The sequence below is a fragment of the Furipterus horrens genome, unplaced genomic scaffold, assembly GCF_987537825.1.
Source record: "Furipterus horrens unplaced genomic scaffold, mFurHor1.1.pri manual_scaffold_8, whole genome shotgun sequence".
In the NCBI taxonomy this organism is placed as follows: domain Eukaryota; kingdom Metazoa; phylum Chordata; class Mammalia; order Chiroptera; family Furipteridae; genus Furipterus; species Furipterus horrens.
The window spans coordinates 100770373-100791622 of record NW_028327178.1 but is presented as its reverse complement, the minus strand read 5'-3'; the positions used below and the strand labels follow the sequence as shown (position 1 = coordinate 100791622).

Genomic DNA, 21250 nt, shown 5'->3' with positions numbered 1-21250 from the left:
CCTTCAGTCTGCGCAGTTTTACAAATGTGCTGGCGAGATGAAAGCGCCGGGAACAGCGGCTGGAGAGCAAGTTCCGAAAAGCTTTTAACTTCCAGCTCCCACAGACAAAGCGGGAGGAGGGGTAGGAAGGCGGAGGGGGGGACGGAAAAATAGAGGGAGAAGAACAGAGGAGGGGGAGGGAAGGGAGGAAGGGAAGGAGGGAGGGGAGGAAGAAGGGAGTGCGGGGAGAAAAAGGTAGAAAGGGAAAAGGGAGGGAGAGAAGCAGGAGGAGAAGGAGAGGGACGATGGGGACAGAGAGGACCCTAGTAGGACAAGCACAATGGAGACCGAGGGAGGGGAACAAACAGAAATAGGAAGACACAGAGACAGGGAGAATGGGAGAATGGGAGGAAGGTAGACAAATGGAGAAGGAAATAGATGAAGACACACAGAGAGGACAGCCAGAGAGAATAGAGGGACGTAGAAAGAGGAAAATAAGGAGACAGACGCTCAGAGAGGAAGAGTCAGAGAGACCCAGAAGCACTGATGGAGAGAAGGAGACAGAGACAGAGGTGGAGGGCGGACAGAAAAACGGACCAGTGGGTGAGGAGGCAGCAGACAGGCGGAAAGAGGTGAACAAGCCGCTCGAAAGGCAGAGAGAGGGCTCTGGGGAGGACAGAGAGTGTGAGCAAGTGCAGAAAAGGGGAGGCGAGCAGGGCAGGTGGCAGAGCCTGGAGCTGGGAGCAGCTGCCCCTGCGTGCCCTTCACTGATACCTGTTCAACTCTCCGTTTGCCCTGGAGCAGACCCTGCTATTAAGGCGTTCAGCTAGAGGCATGGTTCTCCGCTGGGGGTGATTTTGCCTCTCAGGGGACATTTGGCAATGTTTGGACACACTTTTTGGTTTGCCACAATTTAAGGGGGTGCTATTGGCATCTAGTGGGTAGAGGCCAAGGATGCCACTATACAATGTATAGGAAAGCCCCCAACCCCAACAAAGAACTGTCTAACCCAAGATGTCAGTAGTGCCAGGGCGAGTAGTACCTGGGCTAGAGGAAGGGAAATACCCACATACCCAGGCGACTTCTCCAAGGGAAGACCATGCTCAGTGCATCAAGACGGAGCTGGACTCCTTCTGGTGGAGGCAAAGAAGACTCTCCTAAGCCCCTTCTCCAGAATCACTCTAGGCATCCCCCCAATCCTTCCTCATCCCAGCCCCACCCCTGGAAGAACAGTGTCTCCCTTATTTGTACACTTATTGGCTATAATATAATTGGGCACAGGTTCAGACCTCTAACTCAGCACCCACAATGCTCTGGGCATGGTACTTGCCCCCGGGGGCAGTACTGCACACTAGTTCAGAGCACAGGCTCCGGCCCCAGCCTGCCTCAGTTTTCATCTCAGCTCAGCCACAAATTTCTTGTGTGACCTCAAGTAAGTGTATCATTCTGCTGTGCCTCAGTGTCCCCATGTATAACGTTATGAGTTGGTCACTATGAGAACCCAATAAAATAATCCGTGTAAAACCCTGAACCCAGATCTTGACATGTGGCATGTGCTTGCTAAGCGCTAGTTATGGTTATTATCTCAGAGTTTTATCTGCACATCCCCCCGGAGGGAAGGGGCTTCCCTAATGCCACACAGCCTGTGTGGGGGCAAAGCTGCCCTCAGCCCAGTTCTGCCCAGTGCTTCATCTGTCACTCTACACTCCCCCTCCCCCCGCTGCACCTGTCACTCTGCAACAGAAATCCCCAGCTACCATCTCCCAGACCAGAGTGCAAGGTCAGGCCCAAGTGCCAGGTACTCACCTGATCTCACCACTTGCCCGCTGTGTGATCCTGACATTTCAACACTCTGTGCCTCATTTTTCTCATTTGTCAAAGGGGGCTCATGCCAGTCTCTGATGGCTGTGAGGACTTGAAAGCAAAATCATGGCATACAGCAAGCACTTAATCATTGTGGGGTAACCTCGCTGTGTGTGCAGAGCCTCACATAGTCCTGGCACAGAGTGGATGCTCAGCGCTTTGTTACAGGAAGGCAGAATTAGAGCTCATGATGGAAGGGAGTCTGAGAGGAGATGTTGAGAGAGGAAAAGCAGATCTAAAAAAAGAGTCATGGGGAGAAGAGAGATCAAAAGAAAGAGATGTGTGAGTAGTTCATTCAACAAACATTTATTGAGCACCTACTGTGTGCGTGCAGATGTGAGAGCCACGGTGTCCCAGGCCAGAACAACCCGTGGACCACTGAGCAGGTGTGACACCTCAGGTGAACAGCACACTCCCAGGCCTGGGAGGAGAGGGTGGGAGCAGGAGGAGCTGGAGCAACTGGCAAAAGGGCGTGGGAGGGGCGGGGGAGGCCGAGAAGTGAGGAGATGCCTCTGGAAGGACTGGCCTCTGGTCTCTGAAAGCATGAAAGAGTGGAGGCTAAGAATAGAGAGGAGAGGGGAGGTGAGAGCCCGGGAGGAGGAGGAGGGTGATGCAAACGCAGGACTGGGAGAGATCAATGAAGGGGAATAAACCGAGAGAAGGACTTAGGGGAGGGAACAGGCTGGCACTCGGAGAATAAATCTTAAAATAAATAAAAGAGTGATGGAGTTTAGTGGGAGGGCTGGAGGGGCAGCCAGCAGGAGAGGAGATTGTAATCACCAGGGAGAAACAGAAGGCCCAGAGAGTGGGGAAGGAGAGGGAAATTAGGGTAGGAAGCAAGGGAGGGAACAGGATAGAGGTGAGGGAGAGGCTGGGTCCCTGGGGCATCCAGGAGTCCGGGGGCCTGTGCTCTCTTTGCTGTGGACTTCAGCAGCTGCTCATGCATCATCATGTGGCTGGTTCTTCACAGCACAGCAGAACGGAGGTAAATGGTGGCCCTGTCTCCTGTTAGACTCCAGCCATCTATTGGACAGCCCTTTGGGAGCTCCTAAGGGGACCTTCAACCCAAGCCAAAGGGGTGGGTCTGTGAATGTCACTGTTCCTAGTCCACCACCAAAAACTTCATATGTAGAACTCAGAGGTCAGGGGTCTTCTCTATTAGGCCTCATCCTGAAGAGAGAGCTGGGCAGCCAAGAGAAAGAAACTGGGCCCCAGCAGAAAAGACCTCAGGCATCGGATTAGCTGGATTTTAAAGAGAACGGAAAGATCAGCCTGGAAGGTGTTTCTGGGCAGTGGACTGGGAGGGGGAACCGTATTGCAAGGCTCTGTAGTCCAAGGTCGCACTAAGTTTAGGATGGGTTTCTTTTGCCTGTTTACTATGTTGGTTGCAGGGATGTCCAGCACGACCCACCACTCTGCGCCCTCCCACCCCCAAATAAAAAGCTGACATGGTTCTTTGGGAGGGACACCTGATCTCGGAGCTCGCTGGAGATCTGCCTGGCCTCTGTTACCCTCAACGCACAGTGTTTGCTTCTGAAACTGGTGGGTCTGTGCAGGGGCCTTTCTGGGCAGCTGGCCAGAGGCGGCCACTAGAGAAGCCTGCCCTCACCCTCTCCTGCGATCCCCTAGTAGTGTGTGTGTGTGTAAGGGGGGGGGGGGGGCGGAATGAGGGACTAGATCCAGTAAAGTCAAGGGGTGGAAAAGGGTCGTGTCTTAAACTGGGGTCTCCTGGGAAGCTGCCAGGCGGGGAGGGAGATGGTTCCCCCTCCTGGGGGCGCTCACTTTGCGCGGGTCTGGGGTTGCTGGAAGGAGGGGACTGCCCTCCCACCCCCGAGGGTTTCCTGGGACTGGGCGGCTGTGGGATGGAGAGGCTGGCCCCTCCTGGAGGGGGAAGGGCGCGACCCGGAGAGCTGGGGCCCGCGGTCCCTTGCTGCGGGGTCGGGGCGGGCAGCCGCCTGCGGCTCAGCTCTGCGCGGCGCTTCTGCCTGGCGGGAGCTGCATTCTCCGAGTCTCCACCAGAGGCTGCGGGAGGAAGGAAGGGATCCGTCCCTTGCACACTTCCCCCCTAGTCAGCCACGCACCCTCCCTCGCTCCTGCTCTCTCACTCCCTCGCTCTCTCTCGCTCACACACACACAAGCGCGCGCACACGCCGCCGCGGTTCCCCCTCTCGAGCCCGCTCTCCCTCCGGCTCCTCCGGGCGGCCGCCGGGCTCCGGACTCAGCCGCCCGCCAGCGCCGGGTCTCCCGCTCCACGCAGCACCCCGAGGCGGCAGGACTGGGGGGAGCCCCGGGCCGCTCCCCGAGGTAAGAGCGCAGGGTACCGCGGGAGGGGCAGCCGGATCGCTGCCGAGGGAAGGTTGCCCAGCCGGAGGGAGCCCCCTGGTCCGCGGGAGCGGCCGGCAGGTTGCGCGGGGGGCGAGCCTCCGGTCGCACGGGGAGCCGAGGTGCCTGCACCCGGCCCCCCGCGTGCCCCCTCCTCTCGGCCTGGCGGGCGAGGAGGGAGTTTCCCACGTCCAAACTTTCCCCGGCGCAGAGCCGAGCCGCCTCTCAGCCCGGAGCCCGTGGCCCCCACCAGCACCCCCCAAACCCCGCCCGCCGCGCGCCCGGGAACCTCCGGGACCCCCGTGGGCCGAGAGGTAACAGCGCCTAACAGCGCTGGGGGCCAAGCCCACGCGCCGAAAGGGGCTGGGAAGGGGGCGTACAGCTTCAGCACAGGGGCCGGGACCCTGGCGTTCTCGGTGCCCCTCACCCCGTGGTGCTGGGGCTCTGCTAGCGGGTCCCTCCCAGAGGCGGGGTCGGGGGCCCGGGAAATACCGCACGGCGTGAGCGTGTGCGCACGGGTGTGTGTGTGTGTGTGTGTGTGTGTGTGTGTGTGGTCGTGCGGCGTCAAGGGGCACCCAGAGGCCGATTCCAGCCCGGTCCATACACAGGGCTGCGGCCACCTGGTGAGGGGTGGGGGTGGGGGAGAGGGGAGCTAGCCTATGAAGACCCCGCCGGCCCCACTAGCTCGACCCCGCTGTCCCCGGGTCGTCGAGCTGGCCGCTGGACCGGCAGTGAGCGAGGGGCTGCCCTGCCCTCTTCCCTAGGACCTGGCTCTGGGAACACTGCTCCTCCGCAGGACAGGGCCCGACGGCTTAATGTCCAAAGGGAGAGCCACTTGGGACCTATCCTTTCGGGCCGGGGCACTGAAGGGGTAGGCATGGACTGTGTGGACGCGCTGAATGCTGGGCGACGCTCGGTGGGCACAGTCCGGACTTGTTTCTCTCTGGCCTCGGGACTTGACCTCCCCTCTCCCTCTGCTCTGGATCTGTCAGGCCGCCCCCCTGGGGCGCGGCTGGAGACCACTAGGCGGGGCTGCAGGTGGGAGGAGCTAACTCGGAGTCCCTGGATGTTTCCCCGAGCTGCAGGGGCACCCCCTGGTGGCGGGTAGAGGAGCCTCTGCTTGGAGCCGGCCGAAGGCTTCCGACGCTCGCGCTTCTGGGAACCCTCTGTCCTCTCACCCACCCCTGGGGCCTGTCAATTCTGTTTTCTGTGGGTCTTACTCCAGATGTCTCCGGGTCCCTGGGGCTGGCCAAAGTGCCCCCAGCACAGGCAGGTGCTCATTCGAGGGCTTTGGCTGCTGCTAGCCCTCAGTGGACCCCTTCAGCGGGGGGCGGGGTGGAGGTTCTGGATTCCGATCTTCTTCCCACGCTAGTGTGCGCCACGACCCTATCTCCGCATCACCATGGCCTCCCTAACCAGCATGCCCTCTGTCCCCTATACTTGTCTGTCAGTGCCTGCTCTGTCACCCTTAGCTACCCCTATTCTACAGCCCTTTTTGGAATTTGGCCCCTGTCCCCATAATGACGTCCTTTGGTCTTTGCCCACCTAGGACCATTTCCTCTCCTACCCGTCTTCCATCCTGCCTGCTTCAGTTCCTCTCTGCCGCATTCCCCTCGTCCCTCCCTGCCTCCCTGCCCCAGCTACTTCTCTACTCCACTCCACTCCCATTTCTCTGCCTTTCCCAGTGTCCAGGATGCTCCTCTCCGATTCCTCTGGAAGGGAAGGCCATTGTCTCAACATTTAAACACTGCTCCCTGGGGGTGTCTGCGTGCCCTTCTGGGACCACCCCTGCCAGCGCCTCTGGGGCAGGTGTGTTTTGCAAAACCAGCCACACCTCTACTCTCTCGCAGCGGAGGGACAGCTGCCCCTCCTGAGTGGCTCTCTCAGCTGGCTCCTGGAGGTTAGGACCCCCTCCCCTATTCCTGACTGTGAGCGCATTAGTGGACACCTGGGCTGGGCTGACGCTGGGCTGGGGACCCAGAAGGGCAGGTCACTGCCAGACTTAGCAAAGTTTGGAGCTGCCAGTTATTTACCACATGGGCTACAAGTCAGCCAATTAAATCTCCTCCCCTCTCTCTGTTCTTTTCACCCCTTTTTCTCTTCCATCAGGAAGCTCCATTCGGAAATGCAGCCCCAGGTATTGAGAGAGAGAGAGAGAGAGAATGATTCCTGTTTATATAACTCTGGCAGCAGCCAGCACAGCTCGGCCTGGGAGGGGGTGGGAGCTGAGCATGGTGTCAGGTGGCTTCTGGGGAAGAGGAGAGAGACCATAAGGAGGAGGCTTGGGCTGGGGTCTGAGGGCTTGGGGCTTTCCAGTCCCGTCCCAGAGCTAACTCAAGGATAAGAAGGGGAATCCACCCCTGCGGGGCTGAAGGAAGACCCAGGCCTCAGGCCAGGCTCAGGGAGAGAAGTCTCATGTCCCCATCGTCCCCACTGAGGGTGGGCATACCCTCCACCCCCCTGAATTCCTCCGAGTGTCCTTAAGATGGAGCTCTTGACTAGAGGCCTCTGCTTCCTGGGACCTTGTGTTTTTATACACAGGCCTCTCTAAAGAAAGTCTAGATTTCCCCCCATCGTTGGGAAAAGCTCTGACCTCAACTCTGTCATCAGAGCAATGGACATAATAGGAGGCCCCTTTTCTCCCATGGCAGACGCAGGGACTAAGGAGAAACTTAGGTGTGTGGAGTGAGCTGAGCTCTATGTATCTGCCAGAGGGGACATTTTTTTCTCACTGGGGATAAGGCAGCATGGCTTCTGGGAAACAGGGGTACCGGGCAGCAGGCTAGAAGCACGGCTGGCGTGTACGGTTGGGCAGGTGCCTGATTGTCCATGAGCATTCAGCGCAGGAGGAGAGTAGGGGCTGAAATCCATATTCCGCTCCACTCAACAAGCCAGGCGCCCTGAAGGCAGACTGTGTCCGCTGGGAGGAAGGGGCACATTTTTCTAATTTGCAAAAAGACTTCATATACTCACCAGCCATAGGCCTGTGGGGCTACATGTTTCCAGAGGAGATGTCTTTCTCTAATTCCCACTAAGGTGAAGGATCTACACACTGTTCACCCCTTAGCCCAGTTCTCTTCCAGTGGGGATACAGCTGTCTGAAAAGGTGAGTCTGAGTCTGAACACAGGGGACGCAGGGACCAGGAGGCATACCCTTCCTCCCCACCATTCCCACTGTGCCCCCACCAGCAGGCCTTCTCCTGCTATGCCATTGGGGTTATTGGGGCTGAGAACTCCCTGCTTCCTCCTCAGCCACCCACTTGCCACCAGCTCCCTCCTTTGTGTGTGTAAGACAAAGAGCAACTGAGAGCATGGACAGTGGGGCCCGAGCAAGCTGGGTGTCTGACTTGAAGGCTGTGTGACTCTGGGCAAGTTACTTGGTCTCTCTGAGCCTGTTTCCTCCTCTGTGAAAGGGAGGAGGAAAGTAATACCTGCTTCACTGGGTCGCTGTGCGGGTTAGATGCGCGTGAGTGTGTGTGGTGCTTAGCACAGTGCCTGGCACGCCAGACACTCCAAAGTGAAGCAGGACGGTTACTGTTATCTGTGTGTGTGGGTGCCTTGGTTCCCACGGGGCTGGAGGCACTGTTCCTGTTTGGTTATTCCTGGCTTTGGCTGCCTGCACCCCGGCAGGAGGGTGGCGTTGAGTCAGGACCACCAGGATCTGCTCAGCTCCCGCATGCAGCTGGGGAGCCAGAACAGGTTCTAGACTCCCACAGGTTCATTTCACCCTAGTCTCTATCTTTTGTGCCCCCTTCCCACTTCCATCCCGTGACCCCTGCTCCAGCTCAGACCTCACTGGCTTTGCCTAAAGCCTGGTGGCAGCCTCCTCCCTGGCCTCCAGCCTCTGATCCCCTCCCCTCCACAACCCTTGCTTCAGCCAGAGTGATCGTTCTCTAACACAGGTGGGATCATGTCACTTGCTTGATTAAAACCCTTCCATGGCTCCCCATCGCCTACTGAATTAAGTCCAGACTCCGCACCGTGACATTCAAGGTCCTTGTAATCCGTCTGCATCCTCCTTTATCTCCCACTGTGCCTCCAATCCCGCACTCCCGCATTCAGCCACACCTGCCTTCTCCCTGAACACCCTTCCCCTGGAGATCTTTCAGCGCATTAAAGACCCAGCCCAAAGAGTGCCTATTCCTCGCACCCACGCTTCTGTCTGTCTGATCAGCCATCCATTCGTTGTCCAGTTTAAAATACAGATTTCCATGTACATATTAAGTGTTTCCTGTGTGCTAAGCATTAGGCTCAGTGAGCAGACAGGACCCCAGCCCACAGCCTGGTGGTCCCAGGAAGGAGACAGCTGGACAATTCTCAGAAGCCACGATCGGAGCCGGTGGAGGGGCAGACAGCAGAGGAAGTGATGTTAAGCAGAGACCTGCAGCTTGAGTAGCAGCTACCTAGGGAATGAAGTGGGGAGAGGGAGTGCTGAGAGCAGGGAAAGGAGGCTCCAGGCCAAAGGGTGTGGTATTTCCAAGGCCCAAAGGTGAGGGGGAATTTTGGAGAAACTGCAAGTTCGAGTGACTGAAGTGGGGCACGTGGAGCCTGGAGTGTGACTATAGGGGTTACAGGAAACCAGGCCAGTGAGGTCAGTGGACACTGGTCCTGGGGGTCTTGAAGGCTACAAGGAGGAGCTTGGACTTGGTCCTGAGAGCAGTGGGAGCTAGCGGGGGTGGGGGTTGGCAGGGGTGGGGCATGGTGCCACTTGCCTTCAGATGCTTCATTCTGCTGCCGGGTGGGGAACGGACGGGTTGGGCAGACGGGGTGCAGCTCTGCTGGTGGCCTGAGGAGGACTTGGGAGAGTTGGAATAGAGCAGGCTGAGCTGGGGGGTTCTGTGGATGAAGGGGGCAGGGGGAGTCTCTGTTTCTGCCTTGGGAGGCTGTGTGGCTTGTGTGAGGAGCAGGGCTTTCAAAGCGAGGTGGAAACCAGCTGTGGACAGGAGGCATGCGAGACACCCTTCCGATAGTTGTGCAGTGATGATTGCTCCCACCCTGAGGTCTGGGCGACAAATAGATCTTTGAAGCCACAGCGTGGATGAGATCACCCAGGATAAGTCTATAGAATGTAAAGAACCTTGAGGGACCGGTGAATTTCAAGGACAGGTGCATCCCAGGAAGCCTTCCCTGACCCATTCAGGCACATGTGACTCACATCTCTGCTCAGCCCTGTAGTAATTAGTTTAGTTTTTGTTTTTGTTTTTCCCCTGTCTTGTATCATCCACTAGGTCCGTGATTCGCAACCGGGGGCGATTTTGCCCCCTAGGTGACATCTAGCAATGTCTAGAGACATTTTTGATTGTCACAACTGGGTGGGAGACTGTTACTGGCATGCAGCCGGTAGAAGCCAGGGACGCTGCTAAGCCTACAATGCCCAGGACAGCCCCACAGCGCAGAATCATGCAGCCTAAAACGTTGAGTGTGGAGGCTGAGAAATCCAGCCCTGGGTGAGAGGCCCTGAAGGCAGGCCCTGGGTTTTTTGTTTGTTTGTTTGTTTGGTTGGTTTTTCATTTTGGCCTCCCCAGTGATTAGCACACATGTGGCACAGGGCAGGCACTCGCTGAATTAAATGTGTGCTGGAGGAGGGGCCACGCAGCATTGAAGCCTGTAATACTTCAGGCCCGGCACTCCCAGGGCTGCCAGGCACCTCCCCAGCAGGAGGGACCAGCCTAATGTCCGCGATGGGCCGATGGAGAGAGATGGATGGGCCGAGGGGGAAAACCTGCTGAAAAGCTGCCAGACACCCCAGAGGTTGAGGACGTGTTGCTGCGTATCGTTCACCCGCCTCGTTTTTTCCCTTGTCTTGTTAACTTCCGTCGCTTCTTTATCACCCAAGTAAATATGTTATATTTTAAAGCAGGCAAGTTACAGATAAACAAAATGAGAAACGTGACAATCTACTGATTAAAGGTGTGGGCTCAGGAGCCAGAGAGAGGATAGTTGAAATTCTGGCCCTGCTAATTACCAGGCCAGCGAGCCTCTGTTTTCTCATCTGTTAAATGGTTTTAATGAACGCACCTTGTAGGATGGCAGGAAAGAGTAAATGGAGTTATAGAGCCCAAGGGCTTAGTGGGGAGCTGCGCTCCTAGGAAGCGCTCGATCCGGAGTGACTACATAATGTGTATGTGTGCGTAAACTTATATGCATGCATATATATGCATGTGTCTTTTTATATATGAAAGCATTTTTAATTAGCCACAATCCCACTACCACTTGGCTACCGTCTCAGTGCATATCCTTCTTGACATATACAGATTTTTAAAAAATAAAAATGGCATCTTGCTTTATATATTTGCCTTTGTAACCTGCTCTTTTACTCGATAATATATTGTGAATGTCTTGCCATTTCAATAAATATACATCTACATCATCATTTTTAAAGAGCGGCATGGTTCTCCATTGTGTGGCTGGACCATAATTTACTTAACCAGCCCCCACTGTTGGACATTTGGGCTGTTTCCAATCCTTTGTGATTACAAACAATTCTGCAATGAACATCCTTGTACACACATCTCCACGCTCTTGTCCGATGATTTCCTCAGGGACCACTTGGACATTTTTGGCAGGAGGCCTGTGACCCTGACTAGATTCCTCAAGCAGAAGCCCTTGGGCCCAGTGAGGAGGAGGCTGGGGGTTCCTGGAGAGGGGAGAGTTTGCTGGATGCAGAGAATTGTTTTGGCTCCTGGAAAGCAGGTTCTGATGCTAAGACTGGACTTCTCTGTAATCGAAAAAGGGGAAGGCCCCACCCTGTCTCTCTGTTGTCACTGTGGTGCTTACAAAGTAGGGGACCAGGGATGGGAACTCTGTGTGTGTCACGGGCAGAGTGACAGCCACCAGACAGGCGGGGACACAAGGTGGATGGGCCCAGGCAGACTGATGGATGGGTAACCGAAGCAGATGGATCCAGGTCAGTGGGCAGACAAGATGATGGGCAGTGATGGGCCCGACAGATTCAGGTGACCAGACAGACACAGGACTGGGGCTCACAGTGGGGCCCACAGGAACCAGGGGCTGAAATCGTGAATTCATAGACAACAGGAAGTTCTTCAGAGGTGCAGCCAGGCCCCGAGGCCAAGAGGCTGTGAGCTTCTATCATCTCCGCAGCTGTGTTGAGGATTGTGCATTTTAGAGTTGAAAGGGCCTTTGGGGGTGGATGGGCCCAGCCATCAATAGATATGTTTATGTAGATAGATAAATAGATGAGGCACTGAGGCCCCGGGGAAGAAGGGAATGAGTCTAGGATCCTACAGTGTCTCAGCAGCAGACTGAGTCCTTTGCCCCTAGTTTAGTCTCTTTTCATTTTCCTTTTTCTCAAATGAGTCTCTCACCTGGGCATGAAGGGAAGGGGCTGGGTTGGGAGATTACAGCATGCGCGGGGGCGGAGGGAAGGGGACTGGGCAATCTAGAGGAGCCTTGTCATGAATTTCCCTGTCCACCTCCCTCCCACGATCCTATTTATATCACTGTCTGTACTGTTGAGAGCACAGGCCCAGGAGTAAGACTGCCAGGTTTCCATTCTGGCTCTGCCAGTTACTTGTAGTGACCTTAGGTAAGTTGCTAAACCCCACGCCTCAGTTTCCTATCTGTACCTATCTCATAGGTTTATTAAAAGGATTAAATGAGTTAATAGAAGCCAAGCACTGAGGACAGTACCTGACCCACAGGAGCACTCTGTAAGTGTTAACTACTGATATTATACTATTTTGCCCGTATTTTTTCTTTGAATTGCACACGTGTGTACACGCACATGCGTGCTCACTTGCGCCTACATAGCAAGCTGCCCCTTTGAAGGCAAAGATTGTGTCTTTCTCATCTTGTGCCCTCCCTCTCCCACCATCAGGGCCCTCTACCCAGTTGGGCACATAGTAGGTGCTCAATAAATGTGTCTCGATGAAGTGGCTCACTTGATTATGTCTAGTTGAAGGGATTAGGAAAGGTTTTACCGAGGAGGTAGCATTTGAGCTGTGTGTTGATGTCTAGGATGGCATTGTTGCGGCTGGAGGTGACAGAGAGGGCATTCCAGAGGGTAGGGACATCACGAGCAAAAGCAGGGAAGCTTGGTGAATGTTTGGGGTGACAGCCAGTTGCCTGGTTTGACCCCAGCACAGAGGACATAAGGGGAGGATGAAAGAGGCCTGGAAAGGGGAGGGTCAGCTGGATGCAGAAGTGTGGAACTCCAGGCTGAGGGGTCCAAGGAATAGGGAGCTATTGAAGGTTGCTTTTGGAGTTGAGCTCGAGGAAGATCATGCTGATAGCATTGTTTTAGGATTGACTTGAAGGAAAGAGACAGGAATCAGGGAGCAGGGGCAGCTGAACTCGCCCAGGAGGTCAGTGGGGTTGGAACTTGAATGAGGGACCAGAGGGAAAAGGCACCAAGGAAATAGGACCACGGGGACTCAGAGCTTGCTGACTGTGGGAGATGAGGATGAGGGAGAAGTGGAATATGACCATGTCTCAAGCCTGGATGGCTGGGACAACGGGGGTGCCACTGACCAAGTTAGGGGAATCTAAACTTGGGAGGTGTGGGGAAAAGTTGAGATGCTAGTTGAGATTATTCATCCATCCAGCATCCTATCTAAGCCAGCCAGCCATTCATTCATCCATCCATCCATCCATCCATCCATCCATCTACACACATTTATTCATTCATCATCCAGCTATCCACCCAACCACCTATTTACCCATCATCCAATCCACCCTCCTCATCGCCCCCCATCCATTTAAACACACACCTACCCACTTCCTGCCTCCTTCACCTGCCTGCACCTGTCATCTACCACCATGTACAACCGCCTTTCTTTTCATCTTCTTGCTGCCCATCTACCCACTCTCATTCATTCACCAGTCCACCAACTCAATATCCATCCAAGATACATTTCTTGTGAGTCTACAATATGCCTGGTTCTGGTGAAATCCTGCTGCAAGCATTTGGAGGTGCCTGATAATAAATATAGTCATTTGAAAATCCAATGGAAAGGACTGGAATTATTCCACCTAGAAAAGAGACATTTGAGGGGAGACTTTATGTCCCTAAAGCTATGACGGAAGCCCTATGGAAGATGGCCTGCAGTTCTGCTGTATTCTATTCCCAGGACAGAACAGAGGAAATTGGCTACACTTGCAGTTGGAGGGATTGAGGTTAGCTTGGAGGGAGAACTGCCTTACTGATAATCTCTGGGTCTGAGGTACCTACTTGATAATGTGTTTGGGCTGTTGCGGGGTACAAAACCTACAGGGGTGGCTTAGAGGAAGTGGGTGCAGATGGGGGCCTTTATGGCATAGCTAGTGGGGGACTCAGGGCTTAGCCTTGAAGAAATGTGGGGGTGGGTGAGTGGAGGAGCAGATGACTAAGGTGAGGGAACCTTAAGGAGAAAAGGACTGCATCAGCCAAAGAGACAAACCTGTGGCTAGAATGAGCCAGGCCAGAATAGGCACCCAGGTGATGCATTGGGAAGACATAGCTGCACTTAATTCTCAAAACGACCCTTAGGAGGGGAGCCCCTCCGTTATCCTCACTCAGCCCCCTCCCCTTCAGAAGCCAGCATTTCTCTCAGAGCCCTGACCCTCTCAGAGCTCCTGTCCCCTCAATTTCTCCTTGACCTCCCCACTGAGCCCCTGTTCCCGCCTCTGAGCCTTGGTGCCCTTACAAATCTCAGGTCCCCACCCGAACCCCTGGCCACAATACCCGCTGTGTCACAGAGACCACACCTCCTCGTGTGTGGTGGTCCTCTCCTCTCACAGCAGGGAGCCTCCATGCCCCAGAATCCCTAGCAGAGCTTTTGCTCCCCTTTACAAGAGCCCCTGCCCCCACCCAAAGTCCCAAGTTGTCTTGCTGAGCACCCTCCCCTCCCGGGGACCCAGGCCCCTCAGAGCACTTAGCCTGGCTCCTTTCAGAATGCACCTTCCTTCCAGAGACCCTTTTCCTGGCAGAATTCATGTCTCTTCTCTGAACCTGCATCTCCTTGCTGAGCCCCATTCCCTCATGGAGCTCCCCTCCCACCTCGAGTGCCGCTGGCCCCCTCGCAGAGACCTCATGCTCCCCGCCCCCCCACCCCCGTCAGGGACCACACCTTGCTGTCCCTCAGGTGCTGCCAGCCAGCAGGTGGTGGCTTCAGCTCTAGAGCCATTGCTGGGTCTCTACATCAACTTAGTCATCTCCTAGGACCCTCCTGGCAGCCTGCTCTCTCCCCTGGGGGGCTTTAGGGATGGGCAGACTCACAGGCCTGGATTTGGGGGTAGAGACCAGCAGATTTGGCAGCTCTGCTTTGCTTGTGGGCTGGGAAAAACTGGAGGCGCAAGGCTTCTGGGTTAGGAAAACAGTCACAGATTAGAGAAAATGCTTTGGGAAATCGCTTTGCTCTGCTGCATGAGCGGGAGGCTGCCTCGGGAGCGAGAGAAAGGGATTCCTGAACCAGCAATGGCTCCCCATGGCCTCACGCATCCACTGTAACCCACCTGCTTGGCACTTGAGGCCCCATCATCTGGCTTGGCCACCCGGTGAGTCCCGACTCACCCCTGCTCCAGCTAAGCCATTGCTCCCATGCCCATTCCTAACCTGCAAACTTGTTCACCTGGGCTGAGCTCCTCCATCCATTCACTCTGAGAGCCCCCTTTCAGCCCTTCAGGAGCTATTGTTACCTGTGTCATTTTTTTTGATGGGTCCATTTCTTTATACTAATGACACACAGGCAGACAGATCTGGGCACCAATCATGTCATCTGATACATATTGCCTAGGTGGCCTTGGGCAAGTCCCTTTGACTTTCTGAGCCCAGTTCTCTCATCTGTAGTAATGAAAGAGTAAGACCTCCCTTGCTCAGCGGTTGCTGGGAAGGAATGAGGTCATGGGCACACAGTGTCCTGCTCAGAGTAGGTACGAGATTAATGAAGGTGTCTGTCCCAGCTCACAAACAGACCAGAATATAGGTCTGTGAGGGCCAGCATTTTTATCTATGAATGCCCCTTCCCAGCAGTGTCCCCACCCGCCTGCTCTACACCTGTCTGTCCACCGTCCCCCTGCTAAGAAATTACAAAAAGAGGGTGCATGAGCTTCAGGGCAAGCACTTGAGGGGTGCTTAATGTAAGAAGATGCGGCATTCAAAGTTGGATTTTTATGAGCCTGCTGCCATCAGGCCAGACTCAAGCCAGACCACCTTCTGTCAGGAGGAGTTAGGATAGTAGCCAAGAGCTTGGATTCTCGAGCCAGGCTGCCCGGGTTCGAGTCCCTGTCCTGCCCCTCCCTAGGTGCCTGACCTCTCACCAGTTGCTTAACACCTCAGTTTCCCCATCTGTAAAATGGGGATGATCATCACAGTACCAGCTTCACAGGGTTTGGGTGACGAGTACATGAACTAACATTTGGGAAATGCTTTAGACCAGTGCCTGGCAACTAGTAAACTCCGTGAAAGGGTGTGTCAGATAAAATTGATAAGGGATTCCGGGACATAGGAGTGGACACAGCAAGGGAGCTTGACCAAGAGAGAGAAAATGGGTTTTTAGATTTGGGATTTTTAGAGACACAGAGTACAGCCAGCTACCCATCAAACTGGCCTCATTCTGATAAGGAGAGCATGGGATGTTGTCAAAGAAAAAAATGCTTTTTCTGAAGGCCATTTGGGTGTCTTGTTTGGGGGTGGGGAGGGACCCAGGAACATGGCACACAGAGGTGGCCACTGCAGAGAGCAGCAGAGGAAAGGATCCGGGGTTCTCAGGGGCACCGCCGAGTCTCGCAGGTCTCACTGGTCCTTTCTTTGCCTGGTGGAGGCTCCTGGCATGGACTATTCTCTCCCCGTCAATGGAATGTGAGGCAGATTACTGTGTCCCCTTGATGAAAGCGGACCAAGACACTTTGTCATGGAGTAGAACGGGGTGTCCCTCAACCCGCATTGGAATCTGGAACTAGCCCTGTTCTTGAGGGGTTGCTCTGTGTCAGGCAGGTGCAAGGTGCCAGGAGGGTACAATGGGTTAGACATGGTCCTTGCCATTGAGGGATTTGGGAGGAACAGCCAATGTCTGGCGTCCTTCTTCTCTTTGGGCCCCAGCTTCCTCATTTTTCCTTTTCCTCTTTACTGAGTGGTCCTTCCACCTGCCCCTCTCTTTCCCTTCTCCTCCCAAGGCTCCTCCCCAAGCCGCGGATGGGAGGGGCCCCCATGGAGAAGAGAGAGTTTGTACAAACAGGGGGCACCGCTGGAACTTTTGATTGGCTGGTCAGGCTCATTCTTTTCCCTGGTTGCCATAGCAGCCATTTCCTGGAGTTGTCAGTGATGAAACTCATAACATTGTTTTCAAATAATCCGTGTAATTGAAACAACAATTGAGCTGTTAGCTCGGCTCTCACATCCAGGCTAGGGCAGGTCCCCCTCTCTGAATACCCACCCCAGGAAGCTCTGGACCCTTCCCAAACCCCTTTGCAGCTCAGTTCTAGCCCTTCCCTTGGGTTGGAGAGAAAAAGAGGAGGTGGCTTCATTATAGAACCCTAGAAACTTAGGCCCCCAGAGCTGAACCAGAACTTTGCAACCAGAGGTGCAGAGAAGGAAGGGCCTTAACCAGGGTCACGCAGGAAGGAAGCAGCTGGACTAGGACATGCAGTTCTCTTTTTCCGTGGAAGTTGGAGCTGATGGGTTGATAGAAAACCACAAATCCTTCTAAGGATTTGATCTTGTATGAATCCTTACCCACTCCATCCCCACTTTGCGGGTCAATAAACCGAGGCTCTGAGAACTTAGGTCTAAGACAACTGTTTCTACAACTGCTTTGACAATACCTGTTGAATTGGATGGCTCTCAAAGAGCAAAACCCACCTTTTTCTCTCCTCACACCCCCTTTTCTTCAGCCAGGAACTGAGACCTGGTTTCTTCAGAGTACTTCCTGGAAGCGGGGGTTGAGGGCAGTTTGGGGGCATGTGCCTTACAAGAAGAAAAGGAAGGATTCCTGGAGGAGCTAAGAGAGGAGGGAATTCCGAAGTACCGATTCCACCCACCCCTAGCTTGGGTCAGAGGCTGCACCTTCAGAAGCGTAAATGGGAACAGGGCAGATCCCTACCCAGTCCTTCTCCTGAGATGGATTGAAAAATGGAAGCGGTGAGGCCTCGCCTACAAATACATGTCTCCGAGCACACGTGGTAAGGCAGGTCCGCTCAGACAACTCTCTGGAGTGGCAGCTCCGCGGAGGATAAAAGCAGTCTTTAAAAAGTGTCTGGTCGCTGTCCAAGGTACTCTCTGGTCCCGCAGATTGCGTGGGTGGCTGGGGCCGCAGGCACTTGCTGGGACTGGGGGAGCGAGCAGGCCTTTCAATGTGAGACTTGGTGATAGCGAGAGGTTGGCTTCCTTCCCTGGATTTTAGAGTGTTGGAACCACGAAGGGTCTACAGGGCTTGGCAATCCACTACTCCCTCCATTCATTCATTCTTACTTATTCAACATTTATTGAGCACCTACTTGCTGCCAGGCACTCTGTGGGCCATGGGGATATGACGATTTGGGAGACCCAGTCTCTATCTTCAAGGACTCTTTTAGTCTAAAGGGGAACACACACACACACACACACACACACACACGCACGCAGGCACGCACCAGTGGCCAGCAGGTTTCCAGAGGCTTCGAGGGTGGTAGGTACTAAGGGAGCACAGAGAGGGAGTGATTGTGTCTGCCTGCAGGAACAAGAAGGATCTCCTGGAACAAAACGACTTGGGCTCAGCCTCGAAGGATGAATAGGAGTTCTCAGATAGATAATGGGGGCAGACAGCACTTCAGAGGGGACAGTGTAAGCAAAGACAGGAAAGCATTCATGGTGAGAGGACAGTGAGAAGTTCTGTGTAGCTGCCTTTGAGGAGCCCGGGTTCTGGAGAGGGGCAAGAGCTTGCTCAAAGTGCCACCTTGAGTTGTGGCACAGTCAGGACTAAAACACTAGGTAGGTAACTTTGTCATAAAATCAGAAAGATTTTTTTTTTAATCAAGAGAGAGATTTCTTTCTAGTCCAAACTGCCCATTTTTGAGATGGGAAAAGCAACGGCCAGAGAGGTTCTCTGCTGTGCCTGGAAGGATATCACAGAGCAGGATTTGAAGTCTGGTCGATCTGATATCAAAGCCTAAACTATCTTCACGTCGCCCAGTCTGGGAACAGGGTGACCTGGAGAGCAGAGGGCTCAGACAAGGACAGGCTGCCCCAACGGGACCTGTACATGAGGTAGGACAGGCAGCCTGGGCCAGCCTCCTGTCACTTTGCTGGCACTCAGCCCTTGCACCGGAGGAACACAGCTCCAGCAGGAAGGCTCAGCAGCAAGACGGTCCTCTTGGCTGGAGTAGGTCTGAGTCCTGCTTACAGTCCTGCCCCTCCTTCTCTGAGTGACCTTGGGCACGACACAGCCCTGTTCAGGCCCCAGTTTCCCCAACTGTCCGTACCATAGGAGGCTCTTCCTTGCGTACTCTCTGGGGCAGTTCTCCATGGTGGGGTGGTGGTAGTGGGATGATTTGGGCCCCTGGGGGATGTTGGGCAGTGCCTTGTCAGTTTGGGTTGTGACAGTTTGGGTTGTCACAATTGGGAGACAGGTGTGCTACTGGCATTTAGTGGGTAGAGGCCAGGGATGCTGCTGAACGTCCTACAGTGTACAGGACAGGCCTCCCACTAAGAAGTACTACCCAGTCCCAAATGTCAATAGTGCTAAGGAGGAGGAGCCTGGCAGCTGGAGTCTTGTCTGTGAAGATCAAGTGAGGGCCGTGCAGTGGGGCAGCCCCCCCCCCCCCCGAAGCCCGGACGCAGAGGAGCAGGGCGGCCTTGATGTCAGGCAGACATGGCTGTGTTGAGAGGTACTTAACCTCTTGGAGCCTCAGTGGCTTCTTCCCTGGAACAGGGCAATAATAATAGCACCTGTCTCAGGAGACCTTGAGAGGCTGTGGCGAGGTATCGCATTGGCAGACGGAGAACCAGACAGCAACACGGGAAACCGGGGAACCTCCGCCGGGAGCCCCTCTCTGGCAAACGCTAGTACTGAGCCTTTAAGCAGACTCCGGAGCCAGCTCTGCAGCTCAGACCCATTGAATCTCAGACAATGGACTTCACCTCCATGGACCTCCGTTCCTTGTGTGTGTTACAAATAGTGCCTACCATGTAGGCTTGGCAGGAAGATGTAAAATGGGTTAACAGATGTAAGGTGTTAGCGTGGCACAGAGTAAATGCTCTGCAAATGTTAGCTACTACTACCACTGCCGTTATTAATTATTATTATTATTATTATTATTAGGATTCTGTCTTGAACATGGCACTCACACAAGTTGCAGAGTGCCTCAGACACTGGCCTCTCCAGATGCCATCTCTCTATAGCCCTCTGCCTATCCCTCCCTCCAGCCTTCATGTATTACATCTCTACCCTCACCTGCCTGCTCTTCCACTGAGTCTGCTTGAGCTGAGAAAACACCTCCCTCTATAACTCAGGCCCCATCCCACCAGCTCTCAGCCCAAACGCTCAGACCCTGAACCCTGGCCCACCTGGTTTAGCCCTTGGCTAACCCCTCAGAGTACAGATAAAGCCTTCAGCACAGGGTTGCCCAACCTCAGCACTGTTGACATTGGGGCCCACATAATTCTTTGAAAAGGGCTCCTCTGTGCATTGTAGGATGTTTGCCGGCCTCTCTGACTTCTACCCACTAGATACTACGTGCTCCCCTCCTCCAGTTGCACCACCCCAAAACGTGTCCAGACATTGCCAAATGTCCCCTGGGGGCAAACTTGCTCCTGGTGGAGAACCACTGTTCTAGAACATTGCAATACAATGTGAGTTTCTGTCCTATGGTGTCCTGGCAGCAAAGCTTTTAAAACCTAATGAATCCTTCCAGTTGGGCCCCCTGATGATACCCTCCACTTTATCTCATTTTTTACTAGAGTTCCAGTCCCCTGACTCATTCTCCAAACCAGCTGGCCGCAAGCATCAGGCCTAACTCCCAAACTCTCAGTCATAACCAGAAACCCTGAATCTTAACCTCAAACCCAAAACTTCAATCTCTTCCCCAAACTCCAAGCCTTATTTCAAATCCTAACCCTAAACTCTTGACTTATTTCAAAACTTCAGATTCCTTAACTTCAAACAGAATTCTCAGTCCAAAGGTTAGCCCCAAAGGAAACCTACGTTTCCAGATCCTTCCAGCACCAGTTCCTAATCTCCTCCATCCCCGTCCCTTCTGGTTCTCTGGAGATTCCTTGGCTCAGGTTTCTTGCCTCCTCCCTTCCCAGGTAGCAGCAGGTCCCCCAGGAGATGCAGGAAGGGCTTCTAGGAGGCCACTCTGTCTCATCACCCCTCCCTCACACCACCGCAGGCAACCCATCTGGAAATTCCATCATCTACTCATTTGTTTATTCAAACATTTAATGAGCACCCACTCTGTGCAGGCTCTGTGTCGGGCACCAGAGAAGCAGTTGAGAACGGGACCCAGTTGCTGCCCACAGTCTACTGGGGGAGACAGAGAAATAGACAAGTAGGCAGCTACTACTTAAAAACAATGATTTCAGAGTTGTTTGAGAAATAGCCACTGAGTACCTATTATATACTGAGCACTGTTCTAAGTGCTGATGACCCAGCACTGAACACAGAAGATAAGCTTCTATACACAGAGCTTCCATTGAAGGGCAAGGAGGCAATGGAACTAAGTGCATTTATGATATATCAGACAGTGAGGAGTTCTGTAGGGGAGGCATGATGGGTAGGGAGGGCCTGGCGGATGGAGGGGCCGTTCTAGCTCAGGTTATTAGGGAAAGGCCCGCTGGGCTCAGCCATTTGAGCCGACCTCCAAAGGAAGGGAGAGGGGGAGCCAGGCAGATATCAGGGGCGAGAGGACCAGCAAATGCAAAGGCCCTGAGGCGGGAACATGCCTGTTATATTTAGAGAACAGCCAGAAGCCAGTGTGGCTGGAATGAGGGAGGCAGGAGGGAGGGGAGAGAGAGGTCAGAGAGGTAACGAGAGGCCCGATCATGCTGGGTCTTGTGAGCCTTTTTACTCTGAGTGAGACGATAAGCTGAAGGAATTCTGAGAGGAGGAGTGCCATGATCTGATTTATGTTTTAACACCATAAGTGAGAACATTCTGTAGGGGGCAAAGGC

General features: G+C 54.2%; 1 protein-coding gene across 1 annotated transcript in view; it reads left to right on the top strand.

Moving 5' to 3' along the window:
• The first annotated feature begins 3998 nt into the window (after positions 1-3998).
• Positions 3999-21250, top strand: part of CDH22 (cadherin 22) — a 121377-nt gene continuing 104125 nt past the window's right edge. Inside the window, exon 1 of the mRNA XM_090286503.1 lies at positions 3999-4146. The gene's annotated coding sequence lies outside the window, so the exon portion shown is untranslated. The remainder of the gene's footprint in view (positions 4147-21250) is intronic.